Here is an 18337-nt window from a genome sequence, read left to right as displayed (position 1 = left end):
GCTATGTGACTAAAAAGATTAATCCAGGTTTTGAGTATATTTTTTAGTGTTAACGTACCAGTAGATTCTCACAAATCCAAACAAGACCAAGCATTCATGATATGCACACTCTTAAGTTATGAAATTGGGGTATTAGTAAAAAAAAAAAAAGTAGAAAAGGGGGTGTTCACAATAATAGTAGCATCTGCTTGTTGATTCAAATCAAATCAATTTTATTTATATAGCGCCAAATCACAACGACAGTTACCCCAAGGGCGCTTTATATTGTAAGGCAAAAGCCATACAATAATTACAGAAAAACCCCAACGGTCAAAACGACCCCCTGTGAGCAAGCACTTGGCGACAGTGGGAAGGAAAAACTCATGCAGAGTGCAGAGTGGTGGGTGCATACAGAGCAAAAAGAGAAAGAAACACTCAGTGCATCATGGGAAACCCCCAGCAGTCTAAGTCTATAGCAGCATAATTAAGGGATGGTTCAGGGTCACCTGATCCAGCCCTAACTATAAGCTTTAGCAAAAAGGAAAGTTTTAAGCCTAATCTTAAAAGTAGAGAGGGTGTCTGTCTCCTGATCCGAATTGGGAGCTGGTTCCAGAGAAGAGGAGCCTGAAAGCTGAAGGCTCTGCCTCCCATTCTACTCTTAAAAACCCTAGGAACTACAAGTAAGCCTGCAGTCTGAGAGCGAAGCGCTCTATTGGGGTGATATGGTACTATGAGGTCCCTAAGATAAGATGGGACCTGATTATTCAAAACCTTATAAGTAAGAAGAAGAATTTTAAATTATATTCTAGAATTAACAGGAAGCCAATGAAGAGAGGCCAATATGGGTGAAATATGTTCTCTCCTTCTAGTCCCCGTTAGTACTGCTGCACTGTCAGTACTGCTACCCTGTCAGTTGATGCTACAAACTCAAAACTATTATGTTCAAACTGCTTTTTTAGCAATCCTGTGAATCACCAAACTAGTATTTAGTTGTATAACCACAGTTTTTCATGATTTCTTCACATCTGCGAGGCATTAATTTTGTTGGTTTGGAACCAAGATTTTGCTGGTTTACTAGTGTGCTTGGGGTCATTGTCTTGTTGAAACACCCATTTCAAGGGCATGTCCTCTTCAGCATAAGGCAACATGTCCTCTTCAAGTATTTTGACATATCCAAACTGATCCATGATACCTGGTATGCGATTATAGGCCCAACACCATAGTAGGAGAAACATGCTCATATCATGATGCTTGCACACCATGCTTCACTGTCTCACTGGGTGAACTGTGGCTTGAATTCAGAGTTTGGGGTTTGTCTCACAAAATGTCTGCGGACCTTGGACCCAAAAATAACAGTTTTACTCTCATCAGTCCACAAAATATTCCTCCATTTCTTCTTTAGGCCAGTTGATGTGTTTCTTTGGCAAATTGTAACCTCTTCTGCACATGTCTTTTATTTAACAGAGGAGCTTTGCCAGGTAACTCAGACTGTCTTTGATCATCCTGGAGCTGATCAATGGGTGAGCCATTGCCATTCTGGTTATTCTTCTATCCATTTTGATGGTTGTTTTCCATTTTCTCCCACGCATCTCTGTTTTTTTGTCCATTTTAAAGCATTGGAGATCATTGTAGATGAACAGCCTATAATTTTTTGCACCTGCGTATAGGTTTTCCCCTCTCCAATCAACTTTTTAATCAAACTACGCTGTTCTTCTGAACAATGTCTTGAACGTCCCATTTTCCTCAGGCTTTTAAAAAGAAAAGCATGTTCAACAGGTGCTGGCTTCATCCTTACATAGGGGGCACCTGATTCACACCTGTTTGTTCCACAAAATTGACAAACTCACTGACTGAATGCCACACTACTATTATTGTGAACACCCCCTTTTCTACTTTTTTACTAATAGCCCAATTTCATAGCCTTAAGAGTGTGCATATCATGAATGCGTGGTCTTGTTGGATTTGTGAGAATCTACTGAATCTACTGGTACCTTGTTTCTCATGTAACAATAAGAAATATACTCAAAACCTGGATTAATCTTTTTAGTCACATAGCACTAATATTATTCTGAACACTACTGTATTTACACAGAAAGATGTTAACTTTTAATTAAGTACCGTAAATGCTTTTTTCCCTGAATTGTTACACGTAAATATTGACGCGCACGTCATCCAGTGCACGCACACGGTGTCTCTGCTCCACATGGAGAACTGAGCATTTTTAACTTTTTCTAGAGATTTCATTGCGTGCAGCCAGGATCGGATGGAGTCTGCGGTAAATGACATGTTAACGAGGCGCTGTGACTTTATCGACTTGTTGCGCCAAGACAGAGAACCGGTGTGGAAGGGTGGGGGGAGTAGAGTCCGCTCCGCTGACGGCGCAACTCTGGTGGCGGAGAGGGACTTTTCTTCACAAAAATGAGCAGGTAAGACCTTTATATTTACACTGTGTGTGAATTTACACCTCATGAGGAGCGAAGCATTTAGGAAATTAATTGACAACATCAATTGACGTATTGTGAGAAAAAAGCCTGTAAAAATCCATAAATTAGCTGCATCATTGTAAAAATCGCACTGTTCAAAGAGTGTGGGGAAAAAAAGTAGCGGTTAATAGTCCGGAAATTACGGTAGTTCTTTTAATCCCCATTAGCTCAAAGTGCTCAGAAGCCTTAAAATATAACATTGGTTCATATTTGCATGCATTCATTCTTTTCCTCAGCAGAAACACTGGAACTGTGGCAATATTTAGTGCAACTTCATGTTTTCCAGCTGCATGAAATGCAACTTTTGATGATATTTGTGGCTGAGTTATTAAAAACTTATGGTGACACAAATAATGTTGATGAGTTTTTCAACAAACTGTTGCAGCTACAAAGTCTTGCAGTGGGAATAAAAAGTTGTAGGTTTTCTCTTGACGTGTATGAGCTTTTTTAACCACCAGATGGCAGACTTGCATCACAGCCAAAGTCTGTTTTGTTTTATTTTGTTTTTCCCTTCAGAGCCTGCTGAAGGTGTGTGTTTTCTTCTTTCGATCCAATGGCAGATTTAGTGCTGTGTTGAATATATTGGGGAGATTTTTATTAAAAAAAATAACACCTGACATTTCAGCTCACAGTTCACCAGAGGTTCAATTGGAAGACTTCAGTCTAGATTTAATCTGTTTCCTGTATGAAAATCCTTCTCTTTTCCACTCCAGCATGACAGCTGCTAAAGCCTTTAACTCCTTTGGAGTTGTCATGGCTGTCTTGGTGGCTTCCTTCACCAGTCTTCTTGTTGTGCAGTCACTCTGGTGGTGTACAGAAAATATTGTTGCTTGCGAGCATTGTTCTGGATGCACAGTGGGTGTGAACAGTTTAACCGTGTTTCCAGAGTGCCTCTTTTCTCACTTGTTCCCAGACATGCTGAGACATTCAGTCACTTTTATTTTCTGACATTTTCTGAGCGCGCTGTGCTGAAGGCAGTGATAATACATTACTGTAAACCAGCACAGCATCGTCTCTGCAGTGACTCTGTGCCTCACCAGAATCCACAGAACAACCTGTGAACAGTTTGCTTAAGTAGAAAGTAGTTCCATCTGAAGTGAGCCAGAAGCAGTGGAGGAGATGTGGTATTTGACGTTCTGCTGGTGTTGGATAAACAGAACAGTTTTTTGCAGTAAATGCTCACTTAGCAGCTCTGTTGGGTTTAAGTGTGGGCACTCTACCCACCCCTCACACATCGGTGCTCTCAATCTTTCAGCTCTTAAGTGAGGTAAAGAGAAAAGGTGATAAAAGCCATCAAGTCCAGCAGCAGATACAACCTTTCCAGTCAGTGCAAAATGATTGTGACAGACGACATTTGATCAGATGAATTCAGACCCCCAGATGCATAGCTGCTCTGCTTTAATAATTAGGTTGCATAAATTCCAAAAATAAGAAAGATCAATAAATAAGGGTGAATATTATTGACACAGTTTGGACAAAAGAAATCATCAGATGTGTGGGGAATGCTGGCCCACAGTGTCATTTGGAAATACTTTAATAAAAACTTGAGTCCATGCGATTGAGATTTTTGTGCTTTGTTGTAATTTGCTTTTTGTTATTTTATTATTGGAGGTTTTTTTTTTTTTTAGTGCTTTTGAATCATGGGAAACTTAATTTAAATAATCATTGTCAATGTTTGCATGACCATGTGGCTGAAGCATGTAATTTTTCTCCCTAATGCACAGTTTTTAGTTCAGTCTTTCCTTTTTGAAGTTTTAAACCTTTTTATTATATGGTTGCGCCGCTACGCGCGCTCTGATTGGCTGATTACTGGCCCTATATGGGAAAGTACCCATATTGGACCGGTTTCCATGACAGTCAGTGAAAAACGCGTATTTTCTTTACAAACCAGAAGCTAAAAATGCGAAAAAGCACGTCAGACATGAACGTACTCCATAAATATCTAAACAGTATCTGAAAAAAAACCCACAAAGCTTGAAAGTTTACCAGCTAACAACCAGACCATCTGTTAGCAAGTTCCTAATGGAGGTGAAGGGAACAAGTCAGACTACGAGCTGTCAGCAGCTTTCATATTCGGGCAATACTGTAGGTTTGTGTGTTTATATATATATAATAGCCATATAATAAACAAATTATTACTCTCACTTGCTCCGTCTGTACGGGGATATCAGACCTCCGTGGTTTTTGCACAGACTGAGCAAAGCGAGGTCCGTACTGACAACACGTCGGTCTGACATTTCTCCATACAGACCTCACAGTTGGTTAGTAATCCTTTAATCTTTTACACCACATGATCAATGTAACCTCCTCCTGTGAAGTTTCCTAAGAAACAAATCATCCGTCTCCAGTTTTCCGGAAAACCACCTGGCAAATTCAAGTCTCCTTGCCATTTGCTGGGCAATTAGTTCGCTCTGAGATTGAATTTTGTACGGTAGGAGATGCAGGTCAGCTCTTGGGATGCGTTGCACAGAACTCGACAATTTTTGATCTCTGAATTATCGACAACTGCGGCATTTTTCCTTTCAACTTTAATGTCTTGCAGAACAAACTTTAGGGTTCCTGAAATGAGAAAAACACCATTATTTCCCAGTAAAACCATTTCCTGGTATTCATATTTCAGAGTACTTTTGAGTACATTTTTTTGAGACACCCTATATAATTCACACCACAGTATTAGAATCAGGACTTCCCAATCTGGTTAAAAAAAATGCGCGATTTATACTCCAGAAAATATAGTGGATTAAAAGTACTCAGAGACCAAAGCTATGCCACGCCAACATTTCAAAGTATCAGAGATGTAGAGAAAATGTTCCACAGGCTATTAAACATTCAAATTCACAATACAATAAATAAAACTAACAATAAAATTATATTTCCAATCAAATTAGCCATTATCTTATATTTCTACCTCAAAAATGTAAGTGAGTTAGATTTTGTAGGCAAGTAACTCAGAAAAAGTAAAAATGCAGTCTTCTTGTAAATCACCTCGTTAAAAGATCACATAATGAGGATGAAGTCATTAAACAGTGGTTAACTTTGATCCAACACATTTGTTAATTCAGATATCTCATGGAAAACAGTGTATTCCCACCCATATTTAATACATCCTATGAACTCCTATGGTAAGGGTGGTGGTATCAGTTTGAGAACTTGCTCACAGATAAGATGTGGTTTATTTTTAGCAGATACTCTCAAGTAATGACCAGATTTTCACCAGAAGGTTGTCTTATTTTCCGTTACAGTATTGGTTGTTTTGGGCTTTTGTGGGCTAATGAGTGCCCCTCCACTTAAGTAATGTATTTGTTTGAATATACTGCAGAAGCCATGTCTGTGTCCAAAAAGGACGACTATATTGCATTTCCTTTCAGGTGTGAAATGTGTGAGAGGATGAGTTCCATAATGGGCTGCATTCAGATGACAAAAGGCAGCTGAGGTTACTGCAGTTTTCACACAATATGTAGCAGTAGTACACAAGATGGCACGCCTTATTATTATTGAGATATTATTCTGTCATGTAGCAGTATGAGGTGTTTTCACCGTGTGTTCCAGTGTTATTGGCAGTAATCCCGTAAAAAGGAATGATGGAAAGTGGGCATCCTGTTTCCTGTGTCGGTCTGATTCACTCTTATTAGCTTTTTGTTAGAAAGCTTTTCTGTGCATCCAAAGCAAAAATATACAGTTTATGTCTTTGTTTGAGTGCAGATTATCACCTCAGCAGGGAAGATTATTTTACAGCTGTAATTGTTTGTGTTTTTTGAAATTTCTCTTAAAAATGCATGAAAGGATTTTAATGAACATGGGCAGAGAGGTAGGTCTTGGAATCAGTGAAGTGTTGATTAGATTTTGAACAAGATCTGGATCCAGGATTGTTTTTGAATTCATACTTTTATCACTCATTCATTCGTGTTATTGTTACTTGTACTATCACTTGCATTTTGAGGGAGCGTCAGCTTCAACATTTTGGCCCATGTGCCGCTTTTCTCGGAGTGATCCAGCGTGCAGGTGCCCGAGTATTGAGGACCCCAGTAGGTGGAGAAGCCCAAGGGGATGCCCATGTTTGACCTGGCTGTGATGTAGAGATGGTTATTTTACAGATGTGGGAATGCACCAGTTATCTACCTGGGTGGTTACCATCCAGGACCCAAGGCGGTTCTGTGGTGGTGTGGATGCAGTGAAGTGCAGCAGCAGCGCATGCTGCTAGACGTGACTTGACTTGGTTAAAACAGAACCACCACCTTTGATTCACGAGCATGAACTAAATACATACTGCTGACATTTGATTACATCTATTCTAGCTGATGAAAAGCCACTTGAACAGGACTTTGACCTTGAAAATTTTTTCCAAGGTAAAAATTTGTGGAAGTGGAAACTAGTGTTGGCGGAGGTTTGACGCTCTACAAGCGCGGTGCTCTAGTCTTATAGTTAGGCTCCTTACGTACTCAGAAAATTTAGGGACTGTGTATGAAATTGTCTATAATTCCTAAATGGTTAGTTTGATATTTTTGTTAAACACCTTGAATTGGACTGCTTCGCACGAACTGTATGGGATTTATTTTCCAGCCACAACCTGCAGGAGTACACCGACACCGTACTCTCTTACATTAAGAACTGTGTTGACACTGTCACTGTCAACAAAAGGGTCAGGGTTTTCCAAATCAGAAGCCCTGGATAAACAGTGCAGTCCAGTCCCTATTAAAAAAGCTGCAACACCGCCTTTAAATCAGGGGACAGGGCCCTGTACAGTGCGGCCAGGTCCGATCTGAAAAGAGGCATCAGAGAGGCCAAGGCTGCCTACAAGAAAAAGATAGAGGACCAGTTCTCTGTGATTGACCCCAGAAGGATGTGGCAGGGAATAAGTCATATAACCAACTACAGATGCTGCAACCCAGGAAATGCTAGGTCTGAGGCCTCGCTGGCAGAGGACCTGAACCGCTTCTTTGCCCGCTTCGAAACAGACAGACCAGCAGCAACTCCACACCCACCACCCTCCAGCACTAGCATGCCAACACTTCAAGAACAGGAAGTGAGACGTGTGCTGAAGGCGGTGAACCCCAGGAAGGCGGCCTGTCCTGATGGTGTACCTGGAAAGGCACTTAAAGCATGTGCTGACCAACTGGCTGGAGTTTTCACCTGCATCTTCAATCTTTCCCTATCGCAGGCCACCATTCCACTCTGCCTTCAATCCTACACCACCATCATTCCAGTCCCAAAGAAGTCAGCAGTGGAGAGCATAAATGACCACAGGCCTGTTGCACTTACGCCTGTGGTCATGAAGTGCTTTGAAAGACTGGTCTCTCAGCACATCACAGGATGCTATCACCACAGCTCTCCAAACCGCGCTGAGCCACCTATGTGAGGATGCTCTTCCTGGACTTCAGCTCAGCCTTCAACCACATCATCCCGGAGATCCTGGTTCAGAAACTGACACATCTGGGCATCTCCACCCCCATCTGCCAGTGGATCAAGGACTAACTCACAAACCGCCCACAGTCCGTGAAACTTGGCCCCACCTTTCCCCCACCATCACACTCAGCACTGGTTCCCCTCAAGGCTGTGTACTGAGCCCCCTCCTGTTCACCCTTTACACATACGACTGCTCTCCAACCCATCCCACAAACACCATCATAAAGTTTGGGGATGACACCACCGTGATTGGGCTCATCTCGGGGGGGGATGAGACCGACTACAGACAGTGTGGTGTTCAGCTAACAACCTGCTGCTGAACACCACAAAAACAAAAGAAATAATCCTGGACTTCAGGAAGACCCAGCCCTGCTCTACATCCAAGGGGACTGTGTGGAAGGGGTCAGCTCCATCAGGTTCCTGGGAGTGCAGCTCTCTGAAAGCCTCTCCTGGACTGCCAACACCACAGTGGTGGTGAAGAAAGCCCAGCAGCGACTCCGATTCCTGAGGGTGCTCAGGAGAAACAATCTGAAGGAGAAGCTGCTGGTGTTGTTCTGCAGAGCTTCCTGTTTAGGGTTATGACTACAAAACGTTTTTCAAAACTTTAATTTTCCTGATGTTGGATTTGATGAACTTTTACCCATACTCACTTTTTTGAAGTTTATTTCATTGGATCATGAGAAAACCTCCCGCACCTAGCACCACATCACTTTTAAAAAATACGAGTTTACACAATACTATTTAAAATAACGTAACAAGAAAAGAATTAAGAAGTATCAAGAAATAACAAGAAAATATATACAAAAAAAATTGTCTGCAATTTGATGGTAAGAAAATTGACAATAAGGAGTACCAACTTGTGTGCTTGAAAAATGACAGAACATTACAACTTGGCATTTTGGCTTGTGACAGTGGAACTGCTGCAGACATACAACCCCTGGCAAAATTATGGAATCACCGGCCTCAGAGGATGTTCATTCAGTTGTTTAATTTTGTAGAAAAAAAGCAGATCACAGACATGACACAAAACTAAAGTCATTTCAAATGGCAACTTTCTGGCTTTAAGAAACACTATAAGAAATCAGAAAAAATAATTGTGGCAGTCAGTAACGGTTACCTTTTTAGACCAAGCAGAGGGAAAAAATATGGACTCACTCAATTGAGGAAAAAATTATGGAATCACCCTGTAAATTTTCATCCCCAAAACTAACAACCTGCATCAAATCAGATCTGCTCGTTAGTCTGCATCTAAAAAGGAGTGATCACACCTTGGAGATCTGTTGCACCAAGTGGACTGACATGAATCATGGCTCCAACACGAGAGATGTCAGTTGAAACAAAGGAGAGGATTATCAAACTCTTAAAAGAGGGTAAATCATCACACAATGTTGCAAAAGATGTTGGTTGTTTACAGTCAGCTGTGTCTAAACTCTGGACCAAATACAAACAACATGGGAAGGTTGTTAAAGGCAAACATACTGGTAGACCAAGGAAGACATCAAAGTGTCAAGACAGAAAACTTAAAGCAGTATGTCTCAAAAATCGAAAATGCACAACAAAACAATTGAGGAAGGAATGGGAGGAAACTGGAGTCAACGTCTGTGACTGAACTGTAAGAAACCGCCTAAAGGAAATGGGATTTACATACAGAAAAGCTAAACGAAAGCCATCATTAACACCTAAACAGAAAAAAACAAGGTTACAATGGGCTAAGGAAAAGCAATCGTGGACTGTGGATGACTGGATGAAAGTCATATTCAGTGATGAATTTCGAATCTGCATTGGGCAAGGTGATGAGATTTATAAAGATGACTGCCTGAAGAGAACATGTAAATTTCCACAGTCATTGATGATATGGGGCTGCATGTCAAGTAAAGGCACTGGGGAGATGGCTGTCATTACATCATCAATAAATGCACAAGTTTACATTGATATTTTGGACACTTTTCTTATCCCATCAATTGAAAGGATGTTTAGGGATGATGAAATCATTTTTCAAGATGATAATGCATCTTGCCATAGAGCAAAAACTGTGAAAACATTCCTTGCAAAAAGACACATAGGGTCAATGTCATGGCCTGCAAATAGTCCGGATCTTAATCCAATTGAAAATCTTTGGTGGAAGTTGAAGAAAATGGTCCATGACAAGGCTCCAACCTGCAAAGCTGATCTGGCAACAGCAATCAGAGAAAGTTGGAGCCAGATTGATGAAGAGTACTGTTTGTCACTCATTAAGTCCATGCCTCAGAGACTGCAAGCTGTTATAAAAGCCAGAGGTGGTGCATCAAAATACTAGTGATCTGTTGGAGCGTTCTTTTGTTTTTCATGATTCCATAATTTTTTCCTCAGAACTGAGTGATTCCATATTTTTTTCCCTCTGCTTGGTCTAAAAAAGTAACTGTTACTGACTACCACAATTATTTTTCCTGATTTCTTATAGTGTTTCTTAAAGCCAGAAAGTTGCCATTTGAAATGACTTTAGTTTTGTGTCATGTCTGTGATCTGCTTTTTTTCTACAAAATTAAACAACTGAATGAACATCCTCCGAGGCCGGTGATTCCATAATTTTTGCCAGGGGTTGTATATATACCACTACAGGACCTGCTTGATGAGTACAGTGCATGGAACAGTATTCAGATGATCATCTCTGACACAACAGTCAATACTGATCGCAAAAATGGTGTTGTAGCCAGGCTTCAGAGAACATTTTGAGACAAGGGATTCACTGAACCTCAATACATCGGCTGCCAACACCACATTCTTGATCTTGTTCTGTGACGTGTTGGATTTCTTTTTTCCTATACGGTCACAGTCAACTAACATTAACTATGAGTTTATTGATGAGATTTTGGAACAGTATGATGATTTGCAAAAAACATACATGGGCACAGAAGGGATACCAGAGTATGAGAACCTTGGCTGGAGAGATGATTTTAAATTCCTTTTTGAGCTTTGTGAAGCATACAAATTTTACAAAACAGAGGAAAAATGGTCTTGTATCAAATGGCACAAGCTGCCATCACTTCACAGGGCCAGGTACAACTCACGAGGAATTTTTGCACTTATTGCATTTTTCCTTCTTCCAAATTGGAGAGAACAGCTGAGGGTAAACTTGCGATTTCATTGAAACTACATGGTCGCGGGCCTGGTTTTCTAACCAACACTATTCAGAGATGGATTATGAAGACCTGCTGTTAGCAATATCCAAACTTAAGTGTCCCAAAGCTGTGAAATGCTTCTCTACTCACTGGAAAAAGAAACCATCTACTTACAAAACAGACAAATATCTTAACAGCAAATTTATTAACACTAATACACAAATCTGAAACACTATTAAAAACACAATAAATGCTATATGTACTCATTTTCATGTATTCCTCATGTGTATTGTATGTAAAACTGACATGTTATAATAAAGAGTGTTTGAGCCACGAGGTGTTTTAATGTGAAATATGAAACTGTCTTAGGTGCGGGAGGTTTTTTCAAGATCTGGCAAAACCAAAGTCATTTTTGTGAGTTTTAGGTAAACGTTCATCATTTATAACCCCTGTCAGATCCTGCTTTTAGATACACGGCACACGCTTACCCTCCGATGAGTGTGTTTGTGTAAAACCAGCTCTCTTTCTCTGGGGTCCGACCTTCATGTCTCCACGGGTATTACCCGACAGGGCTGCACAAAGGCTGTTCAAACTGGTGGCGAGGAGATTCGTCTAGCTGCTCACTGCCTCCATCCGGACGTCCACCCCGCTGAAGCTGCACCCCGGTCGAATAGCCTTCTCAGGAACCAGGATACGAACCGGCCACGCCCGTTAACGGCAGCTCTCCTCTTATGGATCAGGGCTCTTGGAATGTTGCTAGATTATAAATTTAGTGACTCGTACAGCGAGTCCCCAGGATGTTATTTTCATTAAAAAACCAGACTAACCTTTTAGAGCCTTTTGATGTTGTACACCTAATAAACGTAACTTTTACACCTTAAGAAGCATCAATAATCCAATGTCCGAGCCTTAACACTTTAACTGCATGCTTGGAATTTTATTGCAGGTTTTGCAAGTGCCGATAACATAATCAATCAATCAATTTTTTTTTTTATATAGCGCCAAATCACAAACAGTTGCCCCAAGGCGCTTTATATTGTAAGGCAAGGCCATACAATAATTATGTAAACCCCAACGGTCAAAACGACCCCCTGTGAGCAAGCACTTGGCTACAGTGGGAAGGAAAAACTCCCTTTTAACAGGAAGAAACCTCCAGCAGAACCAGGCTCAGGGAGGGGCAGTCTTCTGCTGGGACTGGTTGGGGCTGAGGGAGAGAACCAGGAAAAAGACATGCTGTGGAGGGGAGCAGAGATCGATCACTAATGATTAAATTGCAGAGTGGTGCATACATAGCAAAAAGAGAAAGAAACAGTGCATCATGGAACCCCCCAGCAGTCCTACGTCTATAGCAGCATAACTAAGGGATGGTTCAGGGTCACCTGATCCAGCCCTAACTATACTCAACAAAAATATAACGCAACACTTTTGGTTTTGCTCCCATTTTGTATGAGATGAACTCAAAGATCTAAAACTTTCTCCACATACACAATATCACCAGTTTCCCTCAAATATTGTTCACAACCAGTCGAAATCTGTGATAATGAGCACTTCTCTTTTGCTGAGATAATCCATCCCACCTCACAGGTGTGCCATATCAGGATGCTGATTAGACACCATGATTAGTGCACAGGTGTGCCTTAGACTGCCCACAATAAAGGCCACTCTGAAAGGTGCAGTTTGTTTATTGGGTGGGGGGATACCAGTCAGGTATCTGGTGTGACCACCATTTGCCTCATGCAGTGCAACACATCTCCTTCGCATCAGCCGTGAAGAAACACCTCTCCAACGTGCCGAACGCCAGCGAATGTGAGCATTTGCCCCACTCAAGTCGGTTACGACGACGAACTAGAGTCAGGTCGAGACCCCGATGAGACGACGAGCATGCAGATGAGCTTCCCTGAGACGGTTTCTGACAGTTTGTGCAAAAATTCTTTGGTTATGCAAAGCGATTGTTCCAAGCAGCTGTCGGAGTGGCTGGTCTCAGACGATCTTGGAGGTGAACATGCTGGATGTGGAGGTCCTGGGCTGGTGTGGTTACACGTGGTCTGCGGTTGTGAGGCTGGTTGGATGTACTGCCAAATTCTCTGAAACGACTTTGGAGACGGCTTATGGTAGAGAAATGAACATTCAATACACGAGCACAGCTCTGGTTGACATTCCTGCTGTCAGCATGCCAATTGCACGCTCCCTCAAATCTTGCGACATCTGTGGCATTGTGCTGTGTGATAAAACTGCACCTTTCAGAGTGGCCTTTTATTGTGGGCAGTCTAAGGCACACCTGTGCACTAATCATGGTGCCTAATCAGCATCTTGGTATGGCACACCTGTGAGGTGGGATGGATTATCTCAGCAAAGGAGAAGTGCTCACTATCACAGATTTAGACTGGTTTGTGAACAATATTTGAGAGAAATGGTGATATTGTGTATGTGGAAAAAGTTTTAGATCTTTGAGTTCATCTCATACAAAATGGGAGCAAAACCAAAGTGTTGCGTTTATATTTTTGTTGAGTATATAAGCTTTAGCAAAAAGGAAAGTTTTAAGCCTAATCTTAAAAGCCAACCACCAGTAGAGGCTTTCCCTTGCCTCTACTGGTGGTTGGCTCTCACTGCGGTATTGTATCACTTCCTGTTCCGGAGCACAGCGGTGTTTTTCTGTATCTGTTAGCTGTTTAATCTGCGCAGTTAGATTGATCTAGTTATCTAGATAACGATTTGTTTCCCAGTGTAATCTTCACGTGCCTTAACTAAAGCACTTCTTCTGCTGAATCACCTCTAAATTATTTACACATTATTCACTTTGCGTGTTTTTAGGAATCCGCTAGCTTAGCGCAGCTACTAGCTCTTAGCCGATTTAGCATGGCGGCTTCTCCTGTCTCTCCCGCACTTTTCTGCTCTGGGTGTGAAATGTTTAGTTATTCCTCGGCCTCCTTTAGCAGTAACGGTACTTGTAATAAGTGTAGCTTATTCATACTTTTGGAGGCCAGGCTGGGCGAATTGGAGACTCGGCTCCGCACCGTGGAAAATTCTACAGCTAGCCAGGCCCCTGTAGTCGGTGCGGACCAACGTAGCTTAGCCGCCGTTAGTTCCCTCTGGCAGATCCCGAGCAGCCGGGAAAGCAGGCCGACTGGGTGACTGTGAGGAGGAAGCGTAGCCCTAAAACAGAAGCCCCGTGTACACCGCCAACCCGTTCACATTTCTAACTGTTTTTCCCCACTCGACGACACACCCGCCGAGGGATCAAACTCTGGTTATTGGCGACTCTGTTTTGAGAAATGTGAAGTTAGCGACACCAGCAACCATAGGCAATTGTCTTCCGGGGGCCAGAGCAGGCGACATTGAAGGAAATTTGAAACTGCTGGCTAAGGCTAAGCGTAAATTTGGTAAGCTTGGTAATTCACGGTCGGCAGTAATGACACCCGGTTACGCCAATCGGAGGTCACTAAATTAACATTGAATCGGTGTGTAACTTTGCAAAAACAATGTCGGACTCTGTAGTTTTCTCTGGGCCCCCTCCCCAATCGGACCGGGAGTGACATGTTTAGCCGCATGTTCTCCTTGAATTGCTGGCTGTCTGAGTGGTGTCCAAAAAATGAGGTGGGCTTCATAGATAATTGGCAAAGCTTCTGGGGAAAACCTGGTCTTGTTAGGAGAGACGGCATCCATCCCACTTTGGATGGAGCAGCTCTTATTTCTAGAAATCTGGCCAATTTTCTTAAATCCTCCAAACCGTGACTATCCAGGGTTGGGACCAGGAAGCAGAGTTGTAGTCTTACACACCTCTCTGCAGCTTCTCTCCCCCTGCCATCCCCTCATTTTGGGGATATAATCAACATAGATTATATGGTGATAATTTCACAATAGTAATTCAAATATAATTAGAATAATGATTGGCAGAGATTTTTGTTTTTAATTCAATAATTCTGACTGATCTTACTTCAACTGGGACTGGATTGATTTCTTAACAAATTTTTTCTAGGAGTGAGGGAAGAAGGTTTTTGAGGTTAGGGTCCCCAGCTCGGTGGACTTGATTTCCTCTTCATCAGCTATCAGTCGTTGGCTGACCACAACCCTTGTGCGATCTTGTAATCCTTCAGCAAAGTTAATCCACATAAGATATTATTCCATTTTCAATCAACCACAAGTTGATCTAATCCATTCCGATATGCTGTGATATTCCTTGAGAGAGAAATCGTTGAACATTCCCCACTCAGACTTAAGGCCAGTGGTTATCCTCGATCGTTCTGCTACTCCGTAACTGGACGGCCTGAGTGGGAGTTGAACTCTCTCTCAAATAATCTTTTATGGCTCCAATCCTCTCACTCCACGATTCCAATTGATGCTTACAAGATGGTCAAGTCTTGTGATCTCCTCGTAGCAGGGGAGTAGTGGCAACAGCACCTCTCCCTGGAAGAATAACCCCGTTTTCTGGTGTTTCAACAAGTTATATATGTTCCTGACTCCAGTCGTCCTCAGATGATCTTGGTTACCATGGGGACTCTGTTGACTCAAAACCTCCTCCCTTCTCCTTCTGCTTTACTGGAAATCTCCGCAGCCCCTACCAGTAACTTATTTCTCAAGTTCCTCTTTTCCGTTAACACTTCAGCTTTTCTAAGAATTCATTCTTTTAAATCATTTCTTCAAAATCACATCAATCATATTCAATCATTTCATTACAACTCTCTTTCACATAAAAACAATTCATATGATCCTATACAAACATTCTCATTCCTTATTATTCATTTCATATTTTACCAACATCTTAATCATTTGGTCAATTGTTTCACATCAGTTTTTCTTGCCCCACTTGCGACATCTTCTTCACTTCCTCATTTTCTCTGACTCTGCACTCTTTATGAAAAACAACTCATATAATCATTCATTTCACTTATTCGTAAAATACATCTAATCAACTCTTAATTTTAACACATTACTACTTCATTTGATCATACTTGTCATGTTAGAATCATTTTTAGATATATTCCCTCGTCTTCACCACCGAGTTCATTCCGTGGACCTCCCCATTTGCAATGGAAAAGTCCGTCATGACCTCACTTACTTCTGGAAGGTACCAAAAACTGTGCAGTTTAATTCGACAGCATGTATATTAATCCCATGGCACGTATTATACTCCAAGACGAAAACAAGCTGAAAGCAAGCTTAAAGTCATCTTTCCTGACACCCCCTCCATGACTTGAAGCTCCGCCAATCTCTCTATACCTCCACAAAAACATCCTCGTCGTCGCCGACAGGATGAAGGGTGAGCACTTCTCTTTCATCCACCATTGGAGACAGAACAGGAGGAGCTGGAGTTGAACGACACTCATCCAGCACCACGTACTCCTCTCCGCCCACCTGTAGATTGCTGTCGCCGTCAGAAGGCTGACCTTCTAGTAGTGGTGATTGTGATGGTAATCCCAACGGAGGCGGATTTGCCTCATATTCCCAAGATGATAATCCGTCAGGGAACGATGGTGCGCATGGTGAAGTGGGGGTGACGGGTGTATAACACGATGTAACTGGTGTAGATGGCCGCGGTGATGTATCCTTCATTCGAGGTGAAGCCTCAGCGAGAATATCCTCAGACTCGGGCTGTTGAAGGTGTTCATCCAGGAACACCTGCGTGAGGGCCTCCAAACACCAGTTCATTTCCTCGGTTTGCACCCCAACCTCCGTAGTGCGCTGTGGAGGTGAACGTGGAACTGGTGGTAATGAAGGACCAATGGCCACGATCCGGCCATCGGCGAGATGAGCTGTGGAGAATCTTATTCCCGTAGGATACATCCACATTTTGGTAAACACGGGGCAGTACATATATCCCTCTGGAGACACTATGGTGTCAGCTCGTAATTGATCAATCAAGAGAGAATGCCAAATCACGTCTGCCTCGACCTCAATTTTTAAGTATGCTTCCGATGGTACCTGGGGCAGGAAAGAAGTATCCTTCCGTCCCACTATTCCCCCGCCACTTGAACAGGGAAGTTGTTGCCGTAGCACGTCGGGCACCACAGAGTCGGTGTTATCTCCCAGAAGTAGAGCGCTTGCTCCAGGGTGGCTTGACAATGAATACATCTTATATCCCCCTGTAGTGTAAGAGGAAATATTAGTCTTTTAACTGTTATATTGCAAGCAAGCAGAAGTGTTCGCCAGGATTATTCAGATGTACGCCAGAGCCTCATGATCACCATAGGAGAGCGGGACTGTGGTGTCGTTATCATTCCCGCTGTAGCTGAAGGAGCCGTACGTGGGAAGCAAGCATCATAGGTCGTAAACCATAACAGCAGGAGTAACTGACTAACCATGGACAGCCAGTATAAAGCTGATGATATTCCCCATCCTAAGCCCCAAATTATGATAAGTCCAAGTTTGTAGAGCCAGGGTTTCTTGCGCTGTACGGCTCCAGTTAACGTAGCTATGTACGCTAACAGGTTCAAGGTCATCACAGCTTCCCACACAATGTCAGCTATTACTGCCGGGGCGTAAAAGATTGCTGTCATATCTATCACCATCCAAATTGTAATTGATGTGTACTGCCATATTCCCCAACAGTCAAACTGGAGAGTAAAGCAACCGAGGATGTGAGTGACGAATAGAGACAACCCTAAGTCACTCTGCCCGTAGTGCAGATTGATGATCGCCAATCTGACACATCCATGTAGTAGCGTTACTATTCGCAGTGGTTGTCGTAAGTCCCAACGGCCGACACAGCAGTATAGCAGCCATATTAACAGTAGTGCAATAAACTCCACTCTACTCACTTTGAAGATGGTGTCATTTACGTCGCCAGTATTGTTGGACATTGTGCTCGCTTATTTTTTTTTTACTTATCTCCTTAAATTTGTACGCTGTTATGTAGATGCTTCTTCTTTCTTCACTCCCCTAAGTCAAAATGAACAGGGCGTGTCTCGGCGTCGGGCTTTGTAGGCTTTATCGCTCCTCCCCTAACGGAGGAGGGGCTCCATCTCACTGCGTTGTGTGCTCCTCCCACACAAGCGCAGGGCGGCTGTGAAACTTCCTTTTAACAAAACCTATCCAATCACTGCAGCAATAATAAGTCCTATTATGATTAACAGATAGGGCCAAAGATATCCAAACAAATGTCCAATCCAACCAGTCACCACTTCGAGACCTTCTTTAATGACTTCTCTGGTCTCTGCAGCGAAAGTGGTGATGATTCCTCCAGCTATTTGCATTCTTTCCCACCAAGAACATTCATGCCGACCTCTTCCTTTCCCACAGCTCAACCAATGTTCTGCAGGCGATTCACATGTACCATTATTGTAAATCCGATTGGGTCCCAACCATTCGTAACCGACAATTTCTTGTCCTTTGCATAGACTTTTCTTGAAGGCGTATCCTTCCTCAAGCATTATCAAA

The 18337-nt window shown here is 42.4% G+C and overlaps 1 protein-coding gene across 1 annotated transcript in view; it reads left to right on the top strand.

Moving 5' to 3' along the window:
* tti1 (TELO2 interacting protein 1) overlaps nt 1–18337 on the top strand; it is an 88777-nt gene that overhangs the window by 36005 nt on the left and 34435 nt on the right.

Source organism: Thalassophryne amazonica, chromosome 6 (genome assembly GCF_902500255.1).
Source record: "Thalassophryne amazonica chromosome 6, fThaAma1.1, whole genome shotgun sequence".
Taxonomy (NCBI): domain Eukaryota; kingdom Metazoa; phylum Chordata; class Actinopteri; order Batrachoidiformes; family Batrachoididae; genus Thalassophryne; species Thalassophryne amazonica.
The sequence above is the reverse complement of the archived record's forward strand: the minus strand, read 5'-3'. Positions and strand labels throughout refer to the sequence as shown.